Source organism: Ursus arctos, unplaced genomic scaffold, assembly GCF_023065955.2.
Source record: "Ursus arctos isolate Adak ecotype North America unplaced genomic scaffold, UrsArc2.0 scaffold_11, whole genome shotgun sequence".
In the NCBI taxonomy this organism is placed as follows: Eukaryota; Metazoa; Chordata; class Mammalia; order Carnivora; family Ursidae; genus Ursus; species Ursus arctos.
In genome coordinates, this window is record NW_026622775.1 from 31,520,648 (window position 1) to 31,544,000 (window position 23,353).

The 23,353-nt window shown below is 39.1% G+C and overlaps 1 protein-coding gene across 8 annotated transcripts in view; it reads left to right on the top strand.

Moving 5' to 3' along the window:
- The window catches only part of ZNF330 (zinc finger protein 330), a 118,210-nt gene extending 95,165 nt beyond the window's left edge, over positions 1–23,045 (top strand). For 6 of the 8 annotated variants that reach the window (XM_057310087.1, XM_057310085.1, XM_057310088.1 and 3 more), the window contains one exon: positions 1–23,045. This exon is cut by the window's left edge. The gene's annotated coding sequence lies outside the window, so the exon portion shown is untranslated. The other 2 variants (XM_057310090.1, XM_057310089.1) reach the window with 2 other exon arrangements.
- The last annotated feature ends 308 nt before the right edge of the window (positions 23,046–23,353 follow it).

Genomic DNA, 23,353 nt, shown 5'->3' on the forward strand with positions numbered 1-23,353 from the left:
AAGGAACCTGGCTGGGGATGTCTAGCAAGTAGTGTCTTGAAGTGTATGAATTTGTTTTTTGGGGCTGCTGGTAACAAATTGCCACAAACCAAGTAGCCTGAAACAACAGGAATTTATTCTCACAATCCTGGAGATTAGAAATCCAAAGTTAAGTGTCAGCAGGGCCATCCTCTCTCTGAGGACACTAGCGAAGAATCTGCTGTTGACTCTTCCCAGCTTCAGGCAATCCTTGGCACTCCTTGGACCTGCAGCTGCTTCATTTAATCTTGTCATTACATGGTCATCTTCCCTGTTCGTTTCTCTGTGTGTCCTCTCCTCTTATAAGGTCCTTATTATGCCATTGTAACCTATGATCTCCTTTTTACTGAACTAATTGCACCTGCAAAGATCCTATTTCCAGAAAAGGTCACGTTCTGAGGTTCTGGGTGGACATGAATTTTGAGGCTATACTATTCAGTCTAGTAAGTAGGGGTTGGGGCAGGTAGTGTATAGAGCCTGAACCCCTCAGGACTAAGAAGCATGTAAGTGTTGTTATTTGAATAGTGTACTAGTGAAGGAAGATTAGAAATCATGGTTTGTCCTCTCTGTATGCTCAAATACCCAGTGTGCCTTCAAAGCTTGTTTAGGGGGTGTCTCCAGGTATGGGGTATAATTAGTGTCAGTGAGGGAAGGATAAAGAGGAGTGCTATAAGAGAAAAGATGACCTGGTTTCACAATGAGCCCATTTGTTTCTTCGAGTATAAAAGTGGAAGCTTAGAGCCTGATCCAGAAAAGGATCTGCAAAGCGGGAGCTGCTCTGGTAGCAAATATACACGGAAACCGAAGTGGTTGGTTATTGGTTTGCATAATGGCTTTCCAAGTACCTCAGGTTGAAGCAGCTTCTCTTCAACCACAGCCTCAGGTCAAGAGCTGTGTTTGTCTTTTCCTCCAGCAGAGGAAGCCTTGTCTGCAGCTCATTCATGGACCTCACTTGGGAGGAGGGGAAAGGTATTTACTCTATTGTCTCATTTACATACATAGTTGATTAGATTTGAAAAATAAAGTATAATGTGGGCTAGTTGAGAGTAAGAATTATTTATTTATTTATTTATTTATTTATTTATTTATTTTTCTTAGAGAGAGAGAATCTTATGCAGGCTCCACTTCCAGCACTGAGCCTGATGCAGGGCTGGATCTCACAATCCTGAGATCATGACCTGAGCTTAAATCAGCAGTTGGACACTTAACCAATTGAGCCATCCAGGTGTCCCGAGAATAAGAACTTGTTAGTCACTTGAATTTTAGAAGCTTCCTAATGAAGAAATAATTCAGGCATTAAAAACTTTGTCTATTTCAGTTACCTTTTATTATTTGCCTGAGACTTGACCATAAAGATACGATAAATCTAAGGAAGAACAGGGTTATGCTCAGGCACCAAACGGGTTATTTCAGTTTCTTCAGGCAGAGAAACGTGTTTCTGAACCAAGTCTCAACTGGTGGGACTCCTTCCTTGCTTGCATTTCGTAAGTAGAGAGAAAAGTGAAAGTCCAACCAAACACTCTCAGTTGCCAAGGAAACACAGTGTTTTCTGCTGAGTGGAAGAGAAATGTGAACTCTCCAGTCTTGTTGACTCACTGTAAGTTGATACCAGTGATCCCGAGTAGAGTAAATGGTTTGTCAAACAAGAGTTCTGTTGTCTTTTGCATAGATGGGAAATTTATACATGGTAAAAATCCAGTACTAACTGATTATTTGAGAGTGTGCTATTGTAATAATAAGGTGGTTTTACTCTGTATGCCCTCCGCTCCCCACTGCTTAAATGAACGTCTACACAGTACAGAATATGTATGGCTATAGAGTCAACTCAGACTAGTGCAGTTCCAAACCATACAGTTTGAGTCTTATATTTTGAGGTTCTGAGCAGGTAATAGTTTAGAGGCATGCTTATAACTATGGCCCCCTATAGGTGAGCCTCTCCTAATTGGCTTCACATGGTCTGCAAAGATAGCTCTGTTTGCCATTCTCATGTGATAAGAAGACATCTCTCGGCTGTGTGAACAGAAGTAAGCAAGAGAGTGCCTACTTATCCTTGATTCTAAGTATCTAAGTATCAGGAACAGGGCTTAGATCGAGCATGGGCATCATATAAAATCACAGTGTCTCTCACCTCTTCAGATATGGAGCAGTATGAAGCCTCTGCTGAGGGAAAGATGATCACACCATGACTGCATTTTCATTAAGCTTTGATTTGGCAACAGGTGATTAGGCAAGAGTCGTTAGAGGACATTGCAAGTTTGTAAAATATTGAGATTCTTCTTTAAATAATGAAAAAAAAAAACCCTTCAGGAAGTATTAGAAAAGCTTTCTTTAATGTCCGTCTGGCCTCTGGTGTAGTGCTGAGTACATGTTAGCGTTCCATAAATAGTTATCCAATGATTGATTAGCTTTGCAACTATTACACTGTAGAAAGTCATTAGGAGTGAATGGTTGTTGAGAAAGGAGATAAAGATTAACAGAAGAATGAAAATAATTCAAATGGAAATGAAGTCTATGCTTTAGATGAATTAACATGGAAGTTCTTATACATGTCTTTAAAAAATATGGTGATATTTTCAAATGTTCAGGACTCCTAATTACCTTTATGGATATGAATGGTTAGAAAGCTTGTTACACTATTGATCATCAGCACGGATTTGATTGATTTCCCTGGATAGTCTCTTATTTTCCTTATTGATCTAAATAGCCTCTGGAAGCTGAGCTCACCAGACAGAGAAGAACCTAGATTTAGGGACCCTTTCTCTATGGATCATTTGGTGTCTTTTGACTCTAAGGGTGTAGGAAGGAAGAAAGTAAGAATATGATAAAATTTTGGTGTCCTGTTTGTCCATGTCTGCATCAGCTTCCTCATGAAGCCTCAAAGCCTCTTCATTACAGTGTTTTATTCCAACCCCCATTACCGCTTTTTTTTTTTTAAGATTTTATTTATTTATTTATTTGACAGAAAGAGAGAGAGGCAGCAAGAGAGGAACACAAGCAGGGGGAGTGGGAGAGAGAGAAGCAGGCTTCCCCCGGAGAAGGGAGCCGGATGCGGTGCTTGATCCCAGAATGCTGGGATCATGACCTGAGCCGAAGGCAGACGTTTAATGACTGAGCCACCCAGGCGCCCCCATCACTGCTTTTCTAAAATTGTCAGTTTACAGAATGACCCAGCAACCATATCAATACTGCCTAGGTCTTAGTGAGTATTTCAAGCAAAGCTTTGGAGGTCAATCTACAATGATATTAAATTGTAATTAATTGCAAACCTAGGGTCTTCTAGTTTATAATGTTATTGTTGACAGGATTCTGAATATGTTAATTTCAAAACAGATATGATCCTGTTTATTATATATGTGCTCACTTTGGGGAACAGAAAGCCTCCATTTAGAAGTAGAAGTAGAAAGGAAAACCTTTATGCTGCTGAGTTAAACTGGAAAATCAGTAGTGATTATAATCCTGTTTGATTTTTATTTGACTTATCTTCTGGAATTTCAGTGTGTGTTAACATTTAAGCTAATGTATTATAAAATACATTTAGATAATGTATTTTAGTAAAGACTAAAGAGGGATGGAGGAATGATGTGGTGAAATGAATGGCTGGTACGTGAGGGAGGGAATTGTGCTGATGTTGTAGACCTGACACTGGAAGGGCAAAGAACATTCGCACTTGTCTAGTACTTCTCTGTTCCAGGCTCCGTGCAGGTGCTTTAAATAGAACATAGCATTTAATGCTTAGAACAACTCTTTTAAGTTTTAAGTTAACATTATTATGAGGTTGAACCAAATGAAATTGCCATTTTTGTAGGTAAAAAATGATTGCATATTGGTAATTTCAAATGGTTCAGCCTAATATTCTGTTTTTATGGAGTGAAAAAGCTGATATCTAGAGGGATTAAGTAGTTTTCTCAAATCATACAGTTTAAAACCCAGGTATTATGACTCTCAAACCATTCTTACTTCACGGTACTGGGCTGCCGTCCAAAGAGGTTTTGTCATTACGTCTCTGTTGATGGTGGAGAAACCATTTAATAATTCTGCACCATGGTTTTCATACCCAGTGTTCTATTAATACCATCTACTATTTGATAACTTGTTAACATATTCCTGTTTTTAGTCCAGGAATGTGGCCAAAAGATACAACATCAACCAAGATGGAAAACATGTAACTTTCATTGAAATAAACTGTTATCTTTATAGTTTCTACCCTAAAATCTCTTAAATTTCTTATAATTTGGAAAAGTTATCTTTTACTACAGAAAAAGAATTTCATAGCTTAGAAATATTTTGCATTTAGCAGCTGAAAAGATTAAAACTGTGTAAATGTTATTGACTGACTTCTTAGGCGTGGCTTAACATGTTTGCTCAAAGAAGGAGAGCGCCTTTATAGGAATGTTTGGGATATTTATTAACTGGGCTTCTAGGGCACTTGGTACAGCATTGTTTATACATAGTAAATACTCAGTGAATATTAAATGAATAACAGAATATAGAAAGGAAAGGAAAGAGAGAACGAGAGATTAAAAAAACTCTTACTATGAACTCTGCAGAATTACTAGTATTAGAATGTGTTTCTAGACCTGTGTATTTCTAAAGATTATCTGAAGAGTATAGTAATAATAATTGTTTTGATAAGGTAATTTGTTTGACTTGAATATATGTGTGTAAGGTCCAAACATATATTTCTTCTTTTTCTCTTCAGTTGTGCCTAAAGAACATATGTGCTGGGAACTATAGTAAATGCCAGTGAAACAATGCCAGCAAACCAGACACATTCTAGCCCGTATCCCCACTCACAGTGTACCCTGGCACTCCACAGAGTCTCTGCTTGGTAAATGGATTTCATGGAAATCTGAGTAGGTTCTTTGAGCATAGCTTAAGGAGGATAAAAGGAGGACAGTTGTCATTTGGGTTATAGTTAAGGAACAGTAACAGGAATAGGAAATTATTTGGAAGTTTTGGGGACATGGAGCCAGTGTTTAGCTGATGAAAATCACGATGCTTACATGCCCAGCTCCCTCTGCCTGGAAGTGGGGACTGCCAGATTAGAGGAGTATGTGTTACAAGAGCGGAGATACTTGCAGGACAGCAGACCTGAGCTTAGGTATGGATCACCAGCCATTTGGTTCTCCAACCCCACTAATCCCGGGAGTTTCTGCAGACCAGTATTTGCCTGATTTTCAGAAGAATATTCTGTAGTGAACTGAAAAGTTTAGCACAGGTGGTAAATTCTACTTACTTACTATTTAATTATATATATATGCATTTATACATATACAGGGAGAGAGAGCGAGAGGCTTCTCATGGCATGAAAGAGTTGGTGCACTCATAAAGGTGAGCAATTAAAAAAAATTATTTGAGAGAGAGAGACAGAGCTCATGTGAGCATGGGGAGGGGCAGAAGGAGAGGGAGAGAGAGAATCTCAAGCAGACTCCCCACTGAGCATGGTGCCCAGACACAGGAGATCATGACCCTCTGAGCTGAAATCAAGAGCTGGGGGGCACCTGGGTGGCTCAGTTGTTAAGCGGCTGCCTTCGACTCAGGGCCTGATCCCCAAGGGTCCTGGGATCGAGCCCCACATCGGGCTCCCTGCTTTGCTAGGGGATTGCTTCTTCCTCTTCCACTCCCCCTGCTTGTGTTCCCTCTCTAGCTAGCTGTCTCTCTCTGTCAAATAAATAAATAAAATCTTTGAAAAAAAAATGAAATCAAGAATTGGACGCTTAACTGAGTGAGCCACCCAGGCACCCCAAGGTGAGCAATTTTCTGCTCAGTAAATAAGCTACTACTCACCAAGAATATAACATTGTTTATTGCAATTTAATAATGACAAATTTAATACAGAAGTGATTATTAACAAGTCCTGTATCTCTAATTAGAAGGATTTGGGTTATAACAAAGTCTGGGAATACAAACCTGAGCATATTATCCAATATTTGACAGTTACCGAAGAACACATGAGTGATGAGTTTGTGAACTGGACTGGAGATTACATTATGTTGTGCAGTTAGAACCAGAGCCTCCATCAAGGCAAAGGCCAGCGTCTGGGATGTGATCCAGGATATTCCTGAGTAATGGCAGGCAGCAAGTCAACACTGTCCATATGGTATCAGAGCCCATGCTCAATATAAATCCACGTCCTGGTTCGGCCATTTTTTAAAGATCTCCATTGAGCAAGGCTTGTACAATTCACTATATAAGTGACACCTGAAGATTCGGCTTCAGGGCTATAAAGGTCAGTAACAGCAATTATATGTTTATGTAGGTGTACCCACATGTGCCTTCAGACACAACCAGAGAATAACACCAAGTTGACTTGTTTAAATTAAATTTTCAAATACTATACCTAGTAATGATTTATCTCAGATGTGCTTTTATGAGGTTTCACTGCCCTTGAAATAGTATTCTTAAAAGATCTATAATTATGGTTTATGAAGTGTAAGACTAGATTCACTTAGCTCTATTTTGTTCTGTTACCTAGGCAGAGTTTGGTAGTGGACTGTTGCATAAAATAATACCTCAATGGAGGATGTCCCACTGAGGGGGGTGTCAGTGGGGGCTTACTGTGGGGAAGCCAAGGGTCTAAGTTAGGGTGGAAAAGCATGAATTTTGGGGGTGCTGATGCAGCCAGGCAGAACTCTCAAAGTGACAGTCCCTTGCCCCCACACATGGTCCTCTTCATCATCTTCATACTGCAGTCCAGAAGTCAGAGGAGAAGAGTTTTGCTGTCTGAGCTTGAGCCTGTTCAGATTCTGGTTCGGCTCCTCCTCTGGGATATGACTTGGACCAGTGTGAACGGATGGGGCTGGGGAGTGTATGTGCTGGTGGAGATATCAGTTAGTTTATGATTGCCAGATTTAGCAAATAAAAATACAGAACACCCAATTCAATTTGAATGTCAGAGAAACAACGAATACTTGAGCCCCCTGTATTTTTTTTTAATTAACATATAATGTATTACTTGTTTCTGGGGTGCAGATCTGTGATTCATCAGTCTTACACAACATATGGTGCTCATCACAACACATACCCTCTGCAATGTCCCTCACCCCACCACCCCATTCCCCCCACCCTCCTCCACTCCAGCCACCCTCAGTTTGTTTCCTGAGATTAAGAATCTCTTATGGTCTGTCTCCCTCTATGGTTTCTTCTTGTTTCATTTTTTCCTCTCTTTCCCTGTGATCTTCTGCCTTGTGTCTTAAATTTTGCAAATCAGTGAGATCATAGAATTGTCTCTCTGACTGACTTATTTCACTTAGCGTAATACCCTCTAGTTCCATCCATGTCATTACAAACGGTAAGATTTCATTTTTTAATGGCTGAGTAGTATTCCATTATATATATATATAGCACATCTTCTTTATCCATTCATCTTGTCGATGGAAATCTGAGCTCTTTCCATAGTTTGGCTATTGTGGACATTGCTGCTATAAACATTGGGGTGCAGGTGCCCCTTCGAATCACTACATTTGTATCTTTGGGGTAAATACCCAGTAGTGCATTTGCTGGGCCATAGGGTAGTTCTATTTTCAACTTTTTGAAGAACCTCCATACTGTATTTTATCTGGCAACCCTTATTTAGTTAGACCTTTATTGGCGGAAGCTGCCACTTAAAGCCTTCTGGGTTTTGCTATGGACATTTGTTGATGTTGGTGGTGGTTGTTGTTGTTGTTGTTTTTGCACAGTGATGTTTGATTGGCCCCTTTAGATAATCAGATGTAAAGGAAAGGGGAATATGAACCAGCACTCTGGGCACAGAGTTTCATTGGAATTTTTTTATGGCTTGCCAAAAGCCACTTCTCTCAAGACCCGTGGTAAGCAGAGAAGGTGGCAGAGTAGGAAGTGGGCATGTTTACGCTGACCTCGGCGTCTCCCTTGAGAAAAAGAATTAGGATTCTTCAATGTCTCTTATCAGACATTTCTATATAACTAAAGCCTGCCTGAATAATGGGTTAGATGGTCCTGTCAGACACCCTCTTGCAGACAGATGCCCAATATCTCAGAAGGGAACTATCATAAGGGCAGAGGGGCTGAAATGGTGGCCTGGAACACCTGCAGAAATTTTGCCTAGTATGTGCCACAGGCTGAAACTCCGTCATCTAGTTTTCTTGGCAAAGTGTGTGCTGTGGCAATAACACTGAATACGGAAGGAGGAATCCTGTGAGGCCAAGGTGTTTGGGTTTTTTGCAAATGCCACGTCAGAGAGAGTAAAACCATGCAAATACTCCTGTAGTGTTGGGGTCAGCCGTTCTAACCTCACAAGAACCAACAGAAGGTGCAGGGTTAGCAAAACAGCTTGGTGAGCTCAGGTTTCACATAGCATCTACCAGGCCTCATTTCATGCCTCCTTCTGTACTCACTTCCCTTGTTGAGTCCTACTCATTTGCCTGATTTCCTTTTCCCCCAAGTGTGAATTCTTTGAGAAGCTCATCTCCTTTTGCATTTAGAGTCATTTGTTTCAGTAGAACAGACAAACAAGGCGGAATGCTATACTAGTTCTTTGCCCTGGAGGATAATTGGCCCTAGCATACAAATAAAGACTAGGGAGGGGAAAATGGGGGCTGGGGGAAGTGCATGGTGGTGGGGAGGTACCCTGAACTTAGCCTCACGCTCTGCATTTAAAGTGACTAGCGTCTGGCACATCGGCACAGTCAGTCAATATTAGTTTCCTTCCACCTGTCTGTTAACAGCTGTGCTGGAACCAGCTAGCTAGCTTTATACTCAGAGAGGAGAGGTCAGGAAGAAGGAGGTAGTAGAGGAAATTTTCTTTTCTTCGCTTCTGAGGGAATTATCAGTGTCATCCTGGGCAGAAAGGGTAGAACCTGTCAGGCAAATGTGATATTAGACGTGAGGTGCTAACTGCCTGGTGACTTTAGTCAGATTTAAAAAGTCCTGGGAACTGATGTTTTTCCTTCAAAGGGACAAGAAATTTGAACTAAATCAGTGGTTTGTAATCCTGCGTACATGTGAAGATCACCTGGCAAGTATCCAGAACAATACAGTGCTCACATCAAGATGACTATATAATTTATTATCCAAATTAGCAACCTTAAAGCCTAGAAGAAAGACCTGGAAATAATTAAAAGGTGTCAAATGGGACTTTCCCCAGGGACTCTGGAATGTATTTTCTACCTACACATTCCTAGAAATTCTGACTTCATGGGTCGGGGGTGGGGTGATTCCAGTGAGCGACTTGCTTGTGAATCGCTGCAGTCTTACTGAAGACTTTTGCACTGTGTCTAATAGAGCCTCAGGTCTTCCGGACCCCGGAGCCAGTAGCTGACTGTGGATGAGTTTCTAAATTCTGTGTGTTTTGTCCTTAGTAGGCATTATCCACTGTGTTTTCTGAGCTCTCTTGCCACCCTCTCTCTTTCCTTCCCGCGACTATATAAACCAGAATGGGGCAGGATAAGAGGAAGATTCTTGAGGCCCGTTTTACTTGTTTCTTTATGAGAAACTTCATTCTAAAGCAGTCTCTCCAGAACCTACTCCAGAGAAAGTAGATTAAAAAATGACTGTGCTCTCTGGGAAGAATGTGTTTACTCATTCCTGAATTCAGGTCATATTAGTGAGCAAAGATTAATGGTATATCCAATTAAGGGGAGCACTAGAATGGCATGTGCAATACTGCTCTGGCAGTCCCTGGCCGCAGCAGCTCAGCATCCCCAGCTTGCCCGGCGAAGGCACTGAGCAGTCTCTTTCAAAGAGAGAAAAATTACATGTATTACTTAACTGGACTCAATCTGGTCATGCAGATATCTTATATCGTTCTTTATTGTTTAAAAAAACTCTAAAAATGATGTGCCAATCAGGGTATCTGTGCCATGTCTGTGTCTCTGAAGGGGTGCTTCTTGGTCATCCACGTGTCATACCGTGCGATGCCTCTTATCCACTCCCAAGTTATTGGATAAGGGTAGGCTAGTGAACCTGGAGCAGCCATAGGCGCAACCAAAAAGATGACTGAGCTAATACAATTTCCTTTCTTTAGAATGTCACCTGAGAGAGGGAGGGCAGTTAACAGGTAGATGGGGGGCAGAGCTTAAGAGTTGGAAGGTAAGACAATGATGGGCCACTTGTAACCCAATAGTATGAGAGATCAGAAACTAAGAGAAAGCAGATGGGTGCAGTGTTGCTGGAAGTGTGGTATGAGCATCAGTACTGGTCTGTATGCTGTTATTTACCACTCTTTGATAAACAAAAGGAAAAAGAGGAAGCTATACTTTTATACTATAAAGCAATTTAACATTACAGTGGCATCCAAATGTATGATTTTCTGTTTTATAAAAGTAATGGTCTCTGATGGACTGGGGAGTGGTAGGGGGAAATACTCCTGGACCACAGATAGTTTGAGATGCACTGTATTAGAAGTAGTGGATCATGATATAGGAAGAAGGAACCGTCTGGAGAAGAGCAGAGTCATACCAATGGCTGAGTTTTAATGAAGATTCATGAGTAGCTTTTGCTGAAGCCTTTGGAGCTGCCTTGAGTCCCAAACCATCCCATCATCCTGTCGTATCTTTTCTGGGGTCTGGTTTATGGGATTTCTGATATTTAAGTGTTTTTCTGTTCCTTGCAACCACAAAACCAAAGAACGTAAATGAAAATAAAGGGCAACATTAAGGACACATCTACAGAATTCTGTTGGGTGTCCAACTTATTATGTAGTAGGGTTGAAGAATGTCTTTAGATTTTTTGCTTCCTGCAAATGGAGTTGTTATACTATTTTAAATTAGAAATGCAGGATTTAATTTATTGATTTAATGACAGAAGTGTTTTGTGTATGGATTGGTGGGCTCAAGAGGAAGCAGGGAGGAGCTTATATGGCCCATGAGAGAGAAATTAATCATAAGAAAGGAGGCTGGCACCGTCATTCAGAGCATAACATGAGTTTGTACTTGATCCTACCCTGACACTGACCTATGTTTCCTGGATACTATTGTAAAACTGAACAAAACATATCCTCCAATGATTCTGTTGAGAATCTTTTTCTCTTTGTTTGCCAGTGGAAGAATGGGGTGCATAGAAGCCTGGGAATTTTTCTCCTGATCAGGGACACAAATACAGGGGCTGTTGAGGAGCTCAAGGGAGTTGTGGTGGAGAGATCTGATGCTACAGTGTTATTGGGATTAAGAGCGGGTCAATCCCAAGTGTGGGAAGCCTGCACAGAAAGTGGGCTGTGGGTCTGATCAGCAATCTGGTGGGGTGGTTTGGAAAGATTCACATGGTGGAGGTGAGTGATTGTGGAGTACAATTTAGAAAGGTAACAAATGCAACATCAGATGGTTGGGGATGCCAGAGACATAAGTAGCAGCACAAATTACAGCTGAAGCAATTCTATACCCCTCCCCACCCTTTTCAACGAGAAAACCGGAGATAGTTATAAAGACCTGAGTAGGAAGAAGGGCTGAAATCCTAGTGTGTCACAGGCAGTGCTCTTGACTGTTCGATCCAGATGGTGCTGTATAACCCAGGAGCCAGCTGAGTCACGTCTGTGACTTGTTTAGGGCCCAGTGGGATATATAGACTCAACCAGAAAGAAAGGAGTCTGGGAAATCTTAGCAGGGAGATAAAGTTAAGAACATAAATTGGGGCATCAAAAATTGAGGACCAGAGATGCTAGACTTCGGTGCCTGGAATGTATACTGTAGGCCATGAAGAGCCATGGAAGATGACTACAAAGGAAATAATATCATGGAAAGACAATTACAAATACAGATTTAGGTTGATCCTAGAGGGTGTGCAGGAGGGTTTATGCAAGGGGACGTAGCATGAAGTCTTGTAGGACTAATGGAAGCCTTGACCGGGAGTGCCGCAGATGGAATCCTAGGGCTTGACGTGAGAGACATTAAAAAAACAAATATTAGTAAGATTGGGGATCTATTACTTGTTGGGTTGGGTAACTTAGTCACTTTAATCTCTTGTATTCACTCATTGTTATCCACAACATATGTTAAGCTACAATCTGATAAGTCATTATAGTGAGTTAAATAGACCTCAACACATTCTTCAAGAGTTCCTCATGCACATAGGCAAGCACATAAAAATACGCACTGAACCAATGCTGTAAAATCTCATTGATTTTTAAAAAAATAATGATTGAGAAGAGTCAGATCAAAACAGTAGACATTCTGAATTATAAAACATTTTCAAAGAAATGCAGTTTTATTACTTTCAGTTTTATATGGAAGTAGGTACTTTAGGTTAACATTATATAGAGGATGTTTTGTTTTAATTAATAGCTAACATTTTTATCATTAATATTATTCTTCATATACAGTGTTCTTCTAAGTAGTAATTTTAATCATAGTTTGGTGAACACTAAATTTGTTCAATCCATTAAAGACAGTTCTAGATAAATTTGGTCTGAACTAAAGAGGGTCCTTAAAAATACATAATTATATTTTATGCAAGTGTAAAATAACTTAGGGATACAGAGAATAATATAGAATTGTGGGAATAGGATATAAATATTCTAATAGTCTACCAAACAATCTGGGCGGTGATCTTGAGGAGGAAGAATTAAAGGAGTTATTTTTGGGAAGAAGAAAGGGGGGGTAAACAGAAGGGAGAATGAACCATGAGAGATTATGGACTCTGGGAAACAAACTGAGGGCTTTAGAGGGGAGGGGGGTGGGGAATGGGATAGGCCGGTGGTGGGTATTAAGGAGGGCACGTATTGCATGGTGCACTGGGTGTTATACGCAAGTAATGAATCATGGAACTTTACATCAAAAACCAGGGATGTACTGTATGGTGACTAACAATATAATAAAAAAATTATTATTAAAAAAAGGACTTATTTTTGTAACAGGAGAAGCAAAATACTTAAGGCTTGAGTCCTTGGCTCCTACATAGTGGTGTAAATGGCTTTGTGGGGGCTATGATAAGACAAGACATTGAGTCTGAAAGTTGAACCAAGTATTTGAGGTCCCTCTTAGAGAAGGGCAGATACGGCCATCTCCTGTAAAGTATAATTTTAAGAATGGTGGGAGGGCTGCTTTCTAAAACTTTTTCCCTACTCAAAGGTGTTGCTCTCTGCAATCCCAAAATTAGAGGCAACTTTAAATTTCATATTTTCCAAGCCAAATAGTTATAGGATGGTGACAATCAACTCTCAACGAGTTGCTTGTGAATTATTCGGGCTTTGTTCTTTTGTAGAAAGGTGGATGGGGATGAGTACCTTGAGAGAGGAAAAGACACCTAAAATAAGGAAAAATGTCCTGCATGGAGAGAAGAGGCTCACTAACAATGTAGCCAACTTTAGAATTTGAACTTTTGGTGGCAATTATTTTATCTATCAGAGTTTCAACCCTTCCTGATTTTCATGTGCAACTAGTGTCTCAGCTATGTAATTTACACTGAAGATAGTAAGGTGAAGCTTAGATATTGCAGATTTCTGATATCTCTATGTAATCTTCATATCTCTATGTAATCTATATAATCATATCAGTTCCCTTAAAATTATAACCTGAACAGGAGAAAACTTGAAAAAGTTAATTGGTCTTGAACTGGCTCTGAATATGTTCATATAAAACAGAATTATAACCTACTGCCTTTTAGATCCCAAAATTTGGGGTTTAATCTTCCATGCGGGGTAATTACTTAATGGATTCATTCTTGTCATAAAATAGCATTTTTTTTCTGAATATAATAGTAATATAGATTTATTTTGGAAAATTTCAAAAATATAGGACAATAAAAGAAATAAGGATGAATTACATCATCCAGAGGTAACAACTGTTAACATTTGATGATACTCTGTGTGTGTGTGTGTGTGTGTGTGTGTGTGTGTGTGTCCGTGTGTCCAAAGAACAGCCTATCTTTGGATGTGAGTTATACTGACAAGAGAATTAGTGGAAACTTGGATTATTCTCTCCTTGTCCCCTGAATTTTTCCAGATTACAAATAGATAAACCAATTGTTTTGGTTCCAAAGAGTCAGCAACCTGGACTAAAAAAATGGCAAACAATCCCTAGCTGGTCAAGATGCAAAATGACAGGGGCGCCTCGGTGGCTCAGTTGGTTAAGCAGCTGCCCTCAGCTCAGGTCATGTGGGATCGAGTCCCACATTGGGATCGAGCCCCACGTCGGGCTCCCTGCTCAGCAGAGAGCCTGCTTCTCCCTCTCCCTCTGCCTGCTGCTCTGCCTACTTGTGCTCTCTCTCTATCTCTCTGTCAAATAAATAAATAAAATCTTAAAAAAAAAAAAAAAACAATGTAAAATGATGGTGGGGTCCCTGGTCTTCTACAAAATGGAAGCACGTGAGGAAATCTGCTCATATCCTAATGAAAGTATTTCCCAGTGATCTACTCCAATGTGATCAAGGGAGATAATGGAAAAGGAAGGACATCCTGGAGTGGAGTCAAGAACCACAGAAAACAGTGGGCAGTGGAGAATTCACAATACATGTATATGCCCAGAAAGATGTCAACATTGCTATGGACCAATGTTTGCTTCCTTCTTTCACTATTCTCCTTTTCAAATGGGAACATTAAAGGCAATCTTCTGGCTGAATTCTACCCATTGTATATTGACTATGTCTGGCTTAGGTAACTTATAATTTAGCTCCTAAGTTTCCAGTTCAAGAGGAGCCACATCTGCACACATATGGACACATTCATGAGGTTCTAGACTTTGACCATGTTGTTTCTCATGAGAGAGGAGATAGATGCGTTTTGCATATGGAAAAGGGAATATACATTTGTGACCAAAAGGAAAAAGTGTGGTGGGTCGTATTATTGTCCTCATATATTCATTGTTTCCCTGTGGGAGGATTTTGTCTCCCCATTCCATTTATATCAGGCTTGGCCACATTACTTGCTTTGGACAAGAAAATATGAGTTGAAACGAGAAGGCATTCATGATTCAGTCTCTCCCCCCACCATCTTAGTATCAGCTGATGTCCCAGGACAAAAAAGACCTGTAATAGATTAGATCATGAGCCATGAAGGACAGGTAACATGATCAAGAAATAAACTTTTCTTGTTGTATGGTCCTAAGACTATAGGGTCATTAGTTATTTAGTTAAACTGATTTCTTCTTCTTGCTTTCTCTCTTTGATTTTCAAAAGCAAAATCTTGATTATATTGCATATAGTTTTCTATCCTGTATTTTTCCTCTTACCTTCATTTTGAAACACTTAAAAAAACACCTAGCAGTAGTCTTCAAAACATAAAGACAGGTTTCCTATTCTTAAAATCAACTGAAAAGTTAGGCGCATGGGAATATATAGACAGTGGTCCTCTAAACAAGATGTTGACAGTCATTTGGGGGGTTTTCTCCTTACTTTTGCCAGGTAATATCTTAGATGGTTGAATTTATATTATAGCTTCATGAATTAATTGAACTTAGTTTAATTTAAAAGAATAGTAAAATTCTGGCTGTTTTTCAAAGAACCTCTGACCTCTGGTATGTTCTTTTATCACTTGTCTTCTAATAATTAAAACTTTACAACCCAGAATAGGAGCCAACACAGATAGCTTGAATATTCCTTCTTCCATTTCTTGTTATTTCCTTATTTTTCTTTTTTCAAAATAGAATGCACTTATTGACTCAAAGAGAATAAGGAAAAAATACATTCACAGAAATATATGAAGTGCATATGTCTTAGAAGAAAATTGGTCATATGGTTTGCAATTGTTTCTTATATTTATTTTTTAACTTCACATTAAGGAAGCTGACTTTCCCATGGCCTTGGAACTAGGCCTTGGCTTTCCAGGAAAGTAATTCAAATAGAGCTATTTTATGGCAATTAGATGGCTTAGAGAAAAGCTTTTAACAACTCAGAGCTTGTCAAACAAGAAGACATTATCTAAATGTCTTTGAAAAGAAGATTTGAATTTCGTTATTCTTATCCATTTGGGAAAATAAAGCTTATGGGGAAAATGCCATTATTGTGTGTATTAACATTTTAAATTTGCACAAACAATTCTGTCATACCTTCTCTAAGCCCCATCAAGTCAAAGGTTGAAAAGTGGGAATTATTACATGAAGAAGAACCAATCCAAAAAATACCCTAATTATATTTCTCCAGAATATAATTCAGTTGTTCATTCATTAATATACTTATTTACTTTGATTTTTAGGCACCTATGTCGCACATAGCACTATGGACAAATACAATAAAACCCAAAATATAATACGAATAGAAATAGCTTAGTGAAAGTCAATTTCCTTCCAATAACTTTAGGGACAAATAAGTGAATTTTGATATTTTTCTTCCAGTAACTCTGAATTCCAAACTGTTGGTGATTCTAGTCTTCTCTTGACTTGCTTCCAAAAGGCATATTATTTTAGCTAACGATGTAATTTTACCAAGTTATGTTTCCTAGCTTCATAATACACTAAACGTTGTATTTCCAAGGGAATTAATCAAACCTAAGGATAGTGGATGTTAATGTTTCAGTTCCTGAAAATTCCTTTAGATGTCTCTGTTTCGCATCTCATCAGAATCCCTACAGCAGGGCCTCTGGGAAAGACAGTGCCCGAAGCTAGTTTCCTAGCAAGTAGAGTTTGTCCTTTAAGGACAAACAGGGCTCTTTGAAAACAAAATTTAACAAAGTTAATGAAAGAGCAATATGAATGATGACATGCAGAGACATCATTACTACTTCATAATACTTATAAGCCAAAAAAACAAAACAAAACAAACCCAAAAAAACAAACCAAAACCCCAAAACAGCCCTATATTGCAGGAGATGTCCTTTTCTATTTAGTTTGCAGGCAATTCTGTTGCATCATACAGTTTTAATACTGTTTGATTTCGTAGTACAATCTGTGTTTTCATTCGAGTATATCCATTCCAGCTGAAATGACAAAAGTTAGATCACCAGATTTCTTTATTCTATGACTAGTCTTTTTAAAGGATATAAAATATTGAAATGACTCCACTTTATTATATATGTGTACACCTATCTTTTAGAAATTTAGACATGCTAAGATACAGTAAAATGTTTGGGAAGGAAAAAAGAAATCTGAAAATGTTATTAGACTGTAGTTAAGTGCGATGGATTAAGTGCACACACTTTACCTTTCCTCTCTACGAAATTCCAACTGAAACATATTAAAAGAATTTAAAAAATTCATGATCCAGAGAATAAGGAGAACATAATTTTTTTTTTTAAGTCACCAAAGTTTTGGCATATGAAAGAGCAGAGTAGAAAAAGCTAAAAAGTAACTGCTTGCAGAGGGAGGACCACAAGAAGCAGATAACAAAACTCTGGAAGACACCAAGTACCTCTGAAGGAGAAAGGCAGGAGTGGAGATAAAATTAAATGGAAGGTTTGATAAGGAGCATTTCATTCCTTGCAATATTGGCCACAGTGTGGGCACAATTGTCAACCATTCCTCTCTCAACTCTTGTAGAAGGCAGGAGGTTTGCTTCCTAGAAAAATCAAACCTACGAAAGTTTGGATTTGGGGACATCAGAAATAGTAGAATGAAAGCTGAAATGATAAATCAATAAAAGAGAACCTAAGTGATATCGATAAACCCCTTGGTCTTCTTTCTCTCTCCAGATGCAAAATGTGGGCAGCAGTAGCTTGGATCCAACAGGTAGTATATTTGCGGATTCCTTTCTGGAGTACTTGACTGGTTCCAGAGAAAAGAAATCTACATTTTCTGACATTCCTGGGTCCTGGCTGCTCTGCAATGGGACCCACCAATTGGGTTGTTCTGCCACCAGAGTTATCACGTGAGTGGTTATCCAAGGACCACTAGATATGTGAAGAAATCATCTTATATACAAGTCACAGATAAGAACAAAATGAGAGGAACTCAGAAGAAAAAAAAGCGAAGTTGAAGAGGAAGAAAAAATTATAAAATAAATAATCATTAATATTCTTAGGAACTTGGAATGTATGTATTTTATTCTTGAAGAAATAACAGGAAGGTATAAAAATTCGGAGAATAACAAAGTTATAAGAAGTAAAAATACTTTGAGCAGAAGTAAAAAAAACTTAACAGAAGTATGAAAGGTAAATGAGGACTCTTCCAAAAAAATTTAGAACAAAAAGAGGAAGCAGATAAGAAAATATATTTAAAACTAGTGGACCAGTCAAGGGCAAAACATTCAACTATTAGGTCTTTGAGAAAGAGAACAAAAAACAAAGAAAGGAAAAAATATTAAGAAAACAATGTGAGAAAACTTCCAAATATTGAAAGCCATTAATTTCTGGATCAAAAGAGTCCTCTGAGTGCTCAGAAATGAATGATTAAAAAAAAAAAATCAACGTCAACTCATAATATCATGACATTGCAGAATCCTAAGGATACAAAGAAGATTCTAAAACCAGCTGGACAGAAATAGCTGGTCACATTCACAGGATGGTAATTAGATAATGAAGTAGTCTCCTTCAAAATTCTGAGGAAAAATGAATTGGAGCCTAGAGTTCCTAGTCGGCCAAGTTTTCCATTAACTGCGGAGTAGTATTTTCAGACATGTGAGATCTCTAAAAATGGATCTTCTGTGCACTCTTTCTCAGGACACTACTAGAGGATATGCTCCCCCACGAAAGTGGGATCAAACAGTAAGAGAGGAAGCACATGGATCTCTGTAAAACAGGAGGAAGATAAAGGACCTGTCTCGATGATGGTGGAGGGAAGACGCAGAATGAGAGTTGTGTAACAGATCTGAGACAACCAGTCCAGATTAGAAACATCAGCCTAGAGGCCTTTTAGAAGTATGTTTTTGAAGTAAAAACAGAACTGATATATTGCCTGGTGTTACATATTTGACAGCTGAAAATTATGCTTCAAACAAGCGCAAATTAGAGATGTAATCAAAACACTATTTTTGTCTTCCATTGTTCTTTTACAGTTTTGCAGTAATTGATTCCCCCCACCCCTCCTTTTTCTGGATACATTCTCCAGAAGTTCACATAGCTAATTGGTCCGCTCTCAGAAAATGGAACACTCTGGTGGCAGAAACGGTGTAGCTGTTCACCAAGCCTGTTTATTCTCCTTTTGCACAAAATTGGATTGCATTTCCAGCCTCTCTTACAGTTAGATGTGGCCATGAGACTGGGTTTTGTCCACGGAACTTAAGAGGAAGTGATTGATGACATTTTGGGGCCTGGTTCATATAAAACTCTGATAGAAGATGCTTCATGGTCTTTCCCCTTCTATCAGGCTCATGCGGAAATGAACTTGGTGGCCTATGAAGCCATGATGATGGTGGAGCCATACAATGGAAAGAGACTGGATTTCTGAAGTACTGCTTGAAGCTTGGAGCATAGCCACCTGCCAGTCAGAAAGAGACATTTCACGGGGCCATTGACATGCAATAGGAAAGCAATTAGCAAAACTGTCCTCTGGAGACTTGGAGAGCAGACCATGTTTCTACTCAGCTTATAGCTTTGGGGAAAGGCTTGGAAAATGTCAGAGTGCTAGGCCTTATCGTGTGTTTTCAGCACTTTTACTGCAAAGATGAACTCAGGAAAGAATAGGCGATTTGAAAGCAGAAATGAAATTGTAGAGAAAGACCAGAAATTTGATCCCTTGAATTTGAAACTTTCTCAAATATGCCCTTGATAAGTGAATTAGAATATTCTGTTCTAGACTATAACTAAAACCATGCATTTGGGTTAACATCCGGTCTGAACCCCCAAACTGAGGCAGACCAGCTGCTTTTAGTGGAAAAGGGGCAGCTGTTTTTTTTTTTTTTTTCCTTCTATCCTTTCTGACCACTTGTCTGCCACTTGGAAGCTGTTATTACTGATCCTGTGGGTTTTGGGGAGTGCAGGTCAATGGGAGAAAGGGAAACATGGGGAGAAAATTTCATATTAGCCCTGATTCTGCTGTAAGATGTTTGGAGCTGATTTTCATCTTTGGGCCACTGTGGTGCACTCCGCTATGCTCACCAGGCTGTCACACCTGCCCCATGACCATGCTTCTCTACCTGTCTGCGCGGTCCTTTTGGGCAGTGCAAAAAAGGTCCCAGGCTAGATCTCCATGAGATCCTCAACTCCTCTCCCAGAAATACGTTACTCCATTGCCCAGACAGGTCATCACCTGCCCCTCTTGCCTTCTGTTAAACCTGTCAGATCTCAGTTGTCCTATCGCTCACACTCCAGCGAAGACATTTCAAGGTGTTTTTTGAAGCCCCTTTTTGCAAAGGATAGCGCCCCACCTTTTCCCCTCAGAGAAGGTGAAGCTTACAGGCTAGCAGTATGCGTGGGTGTGTGCACACACTCCTACACACCCACACTCCTCTTTACAAATCATATCTTCATTTCCAATCTCGACCCTACGATAGCCTCCTGTGGCTTTGGAACTGCCTAACTGGTCATCTGGTGTCTCTTTAAAATCTGCATTTTGGTTTTGACTTTTTTGGATAGGAGATTTCGTCTTTAATATATTGTATTGACTTAGCTGGAATTTCCAATTTAACAACCTGTTACACTGTATTAGAAAGAATTTTATACTTCTGTTGGAAGATTGGGGGAGAGAATTAGCCATAAGCACAGAGAAATTAATTACATAATATGAATATTGAAAATCAAGCAGTTTTGGGGGCACCTGGATGGCTCAGTTGGTTAAGCATCTTGCCTTCGGCTCAAGTCATGATCTCAGGGTCCTGGGATTGAGTCTAGCATCAGGTTCCCTGCTCAGCAGGGAAGCCTGCTTCTTCCTCTGCCATTTCCCCTGCTTGTCTCCTCGTGCGTGCTCTCTCTCTTTCTCTCTGACAAATAAATAAGTAAAATCTTTGAAAAAAGGAAAGAAAATTAAGCAGTTTTTAATTCCACATAAAACAAAAAGTTGTGTAAGAAAGGAAACTGTCTTCTTTCCACCCACCTCCCACCTACAGGATGACTGTTTCTCACCATTTAGGGGATACAATAATGGGGATGGGTCATTTTAGTCCTAAATATTTTTTGCAAACCAATTTCCTCTACTGTAAAGAAGCATGAAAATTATGGATTTAAAAGCTGACCTTTTCCACATTAGATTGCCCATTCCAAAATATTAAAATTCAGGTAAACAGAATGCATTCTTTTATGTAATTTGATATCCTTTTTTTTTTTTTAAAGAAAAGTTTAGGTATGGTTAATGGGCTCTTTGTCCATCCCATTTCTTTTATTTATTTTCTATTAAGTTTTTTGTTTAAGCCCAGTATAGTTAACCTACAGAGTTATATTAGTTTCAAGTGTACAATATAATGAGTGACTCAACAATTCTGTACATTACTCAGTGCTGATGATGGTAAGTGTGCTCTTTAATCCCTATGACCTATTTCACATATCGCTGTCCCCACCTCCCCTCTGGTAATCACCAGTTTGTTCTCTATATTTACGAATCTGTTTCTTGGTTTGTCTCTCTCTCTCTTTACCTTTGCTTGTTTGTTTTGTTTCTTAAATTCCACATATGAGTGAAATCATATGGTATTTGTCTTTTTCTGACTGACATAGTTCACTTAGCATTATGTCTGTCTAGCTTCATCCATGTTGTTGGAAATGACAAGATCTCATTCCTTTTTATGGCTGAGTAATATTCCATTATATATATATACATATATACACCACTTCTTTATCCATTCATCTGTCAGTGGGCATTTCCATAACTTGGCTTCCGTGATCTGACTATTGTAAATAATGCTACAATAAACATAGGGGTGCATATATCCCTTTGAGTTAGTGTTTTTGTATTTTTTTGGGGAAATACCCAGTACTGTGGTTACTAAATCCTAGGATAATTCTCTTTTTCACTTTTTGAGGAGCCCCCATAGTGTTTTCCACAGTGGCTGCACCATTTGCATTTCCACCAGCAGTTCACAAGGGTACTTTTTCCTCCACATCCTCACTAAGACTTGTTTCTTGTGTTTTTGATTTTAGTCTGTTTGATTTTGGCCTGTTTTGCTCTAAAACCACATCTTCATCCTTGCTGTCTTCTTCAATGGCCATTCTCTACCTTTAGTTGTGGAGGTTGTTCTGACAGTCTTTGGGTCATTTTCTGGGTTATTTATGCTGATGTGAATATGATCTAGATGTATCCATGGGACTGGCCAGCTTAGGGTCCTCCTATGTAACCATCTTCCCCGTCTCCCCTGTCCGTGCCATTTCTAATATTAGAAACCTCTACTTCAGTTCTTCTCGTGGCTCATTTTTCCTGACATCTATTCATTTTCCAAGTATAGTCAATCCTATGCTGCTTCTGTGGCTGACACCATAAAAGATTGAAATTAGGAATGGTGTGGCCAGATTGTCACTTTATTTTTTTATTTTTTATTTTTTTAATTTTATTTATTTGACAGAGAGAGACAGCGAGAGAGGGAACACAAGTAGGGGGAGTGGGAGAGGGAGAAGCAGGCTTCCCGCCGAGCAGGAAGCCTGATGCGGGGCTTGATCCCAGGACCCTGGGATCATGACCTGAGCTGCAGGCAGACGTTTAACGACTGAGCCACCCAGGCACCCCCAGATTGTCGCTTTAATCCTGGAATACCAAATGTGGGAAGAAAACGAGCATATTCACAAATAAGAAAGGCTATACCTATAACGGTTCCCTACCTTTTTCATCTGCAGAAAATACTTAATTGCAGGTTAGGGTTTTCTATCAGTCAGAGTAAAAGATCACTGTTACTGCTTTTCTCAGCTCACATAGAGTCATTTGCTCCATTTTCTGAGGCTGTGCTACTACTCATAGCACATCCTATGCTGTATTGTAATTTGTGTGTTAAATGACAACTTTCTAACTATAAGAGAACTCCTGTTAGGATCCTATTCATTTTTGTGTCTCCCTGTCTAAGAACAATCCCTGGAACAAAGGACTCAATAAATGTTGAATGAATGAATAGGTGATTGAATGAATAATGAAAGAAAACCAGATGAATTCAAATATAATTTACTTTTGTCAACATTTTGAATCTTATTATAATTGTTTATATGTATCTGTTTTTTCCTTTCTACTGTGAGTCCTAGAGATTATAAATCCTGTTTTACTTATTCTAGTAGCTTTAGCATTTAGCACAGTGCCTAGTGCTAAAATGTAGCAGTTGCTCAGTTAATGTTTGTAAAATGAAGAAATAAATTCATTAATTTAGGAGATGTGCAAGAGTAAGGACCCTGTGTAGTCTGTATCTTATGTTTTCATTATATAAACTCTTGTCCTTTTTTAGGGACTCAAAACTAGTTGAAATTTTAAAAAATTAGCTTTGGGAGCACTTCTTTACTACTACTTTCATCACCTTCTGAAATACTAATTTTTTTTTTAACATTTTCCTTTTCTCTTCTCCTCTTTTTAGATAATCCAGATCTTGAATGAAGACCATGTTTATAAGAGTAGTTAGAATAATCCTTTTATAGAACTGAAGCTTTGGTTTATAAGCCCCCAGCTTCTTCGACCAGTCA